This window comes from Etheostoma cragini, chromosome 17 (genome assembly GCF_013103735.1).
Source record: "Etheostoma cragini isolate CJK2018 chromosome 17, CSU_Ecrag_1.0, whole genome shotgun sequence".
Lineage (NCBI taxonomy): Eukaryota > Metazoa > Chordata > Actinopteri > Perciformes > Percidae > Etheostoma > Etheostoma cragini.
Window position 1 is genome coordinate 21,517,931 of NC_048423.1, and position 2,727 is coordinate 21,520,657.

Below are 2,727 nucleotides of genomic sequence, written 5' to 3' on the forward strand. Positions count from 1 at the left end.
TGGAAAAAGGCTGCAATGAAACAAAGAGTGAAAAATTTAAAGGGGTCTGAATACTTTCCGTACCCACTGTATATACTTATTTTCCTGTGTCAATGGATTACGGCAAAATACAGATCTTTTTTCTAAACGTGTTAACGTTTTATGGTGTGATTCTGCGTTTGGCGAGGACTCTCAGGGTAGGTCGAACACTGATTATTCACGGTTACATTATGGTTGAATTTAAGTGTCGGGCAGGCATTCCGCCACCGTCTGTCTTTTGCGCTCCAAGACAGCCGTCCTGCAATTTGATTTCCTAAGGGCAAATTGTTAAAGCGTAATTTTAACCAAAATGTAAGCTAGGATCTTTTTGTGAATGTACCCGAGTCAAACTTTTGTTTAAAAGAATAATTGGACAGAAGCGCCACTTTCAACATTGACCATATTTCGTTTTCGGTCAAATGGCCTTTTGAATGGGAGTGCTAGGGGCACTTCTATTATTCCATCAAAATCCCTATTTTTAATTTATTTTTAAAACACAAAGAAGTCTCGACACAACATGAAACTTTGCTAGAAGTATCACCAGGGGCTCTCCACATGAACTAAAAGCTAGCATTAAGAAAAATGTTTGTGTATGCAGAGTTTTGAAAGGTTTTGAACAACTTGTTGTTTTTTTCACAGCCATCTGCCAGACAAAAAGTATCGATCTCCGAATGCAAATGAACGGACTCCATAGAAGGAAATGTCATTCTTATATGAGGCCCCTTTGTCAATTTTTTTTTCACTATCAAAAAAACAACTAGTTATCTGTGCATTTATATGGAACTAAGCTTTAGGAGCTTTCCATCTTGATTCTCCTCCCTGTTACGTTGCATCCGGAAACAGTGTTTGTGACCTACACTAACTAAATACATGTTTATTAATAAATGATAGCACAAATGCATCATTTTCTAACAACATTGACAAAGATTATTGTCTCTTGTGTCCCAACCGACAACTGCAGATGCCTGCCAGGGTCTGTCCAAGGTTTCTGCCTAAAAGTAAGTTTTTTCACCACAACTATTGGACTAAATGCTTGCTTTTTGGGGAATTGTTGGAGTTATTGGGTCTAAATTAAAGCATGTGGTCTAGACCTCTACCTGTAAAGTGTTATGTTTTTACACAATAAATAAAATGATATTGAATTGAAAGGAATTTTATTAAATGTGGATTAGTCACATATGGTGCTTGATTCCCTAAATAAGGTCAGTATCAACATTACACCATCAAAGCACAAATGAAAACTGCAATGGTAAAGGCTGTCAAAATCAAGTGGAAATACCTAATATTTTAGGGTATTATTTTTTTTGTTTAAATTCAAGTTTCTAAGAGAAATAGTGGTTTCTGGGAATGTCAGAAAAATGGGCTGGGGGAACATGTGTGTGTGGGTCTCCATAGCGCCCAACAGGTCAGTTTTGCCTAATGGTGGGTTACAACAAACAAACTGCCTCCTAAACCAAACTGCCATTACAGGTGGAGAGTCATATCGCAGAACGTAAAGAATATGACACTGTGACGGCATTCAGAGCCAACAGTACTCTGTTCTCATCTTTCCCAGCCATTAGGGTTGCACGTATGTAGCTACGTAACAGCCTTTTAGATCAAAGATCCACTGCCACTCAAGTACCTTAATAGACACAAAAGCTGCCATTGTGTCACATCACTGAACAAGAACCCTTTTGTGAATGAAGGAGAGAGAGCCAGTGAGAGCGCGAGTGAGTGAGTAAGTGACATAGCTGTATTGTGTTGTGTAATGTAATCATTTTGTAAGTGTGTTGTGTAGCAATCAGTACAGTATAGAATGTGACACCTATGTATTTAATATGTGATACGTACATGAATTTGAGAGAGAGAGAGAGAGAGAGAGAGAGAGAGAGAGAGAGAGAGAGACAGAAGAATACAAGAGAGGGAAAGAGATAGAGAAACAATGTATGACTGTAGATCATTTGAGACTATTTGAGACTACAAAAGAGTCTGATCGAATCATTGTGTGTCATCCTGAACTCTTTCAGAAGCTGTCCGGCCGAGGAACACTGGAAGTCTGGCCAAGTCAGCCGAGAGTACGTATGACAGCTCAGAGCTGAGTCACAGAACATGAGCCTGAATGCACAAAAAGGTCACTCTGAGTGGGTTATAAAAAGCGTAGTGGTGTGGAAAATAAATCTACAACACCTACACACTTTTAAACCACTATTTTTGCCTTAACTAAGTGCAAAAGTACATAGTATAAGTTAGGAGAGGCAGGTAGTCAAAATAATGTCTGCTCTTTAAAGAAATATATAAGGGGAATGTTTTTGTGATAACACAATGGTGATCATTACAGTAAAATTGTCTTCACCCTTTTTTGAGATGAATATGTCAGATTATATGAATGAAAATGTCCAGCGTTTTTAGGTGATGGCGGTAAGAAGGCCAAAAATTTCAGCAGCTGGGAGGAAAGAATAAAAAAAGCTCCAGAGGCTCCTAGCACTCGCCTCCAACCATGCCCTGCTGAGCAGCACTGATCTGGCCCTGGAAGAGGCTTTTGTCCCTCGGGGTGAGTCATTTAGCAAAGGCATGCCATTTAATCTTTCAAGCAAGGGGGAATGTGGTTGGCCGGGGCTTTACGAGTGTAACGCCTTAGGAAAAAATTAAAAAAGTCAACAATTTTTACAACAGATGTGGAATGGAGTACAACACTTAACTTTTTGGTATCAGCTAGAAGCTGACAGA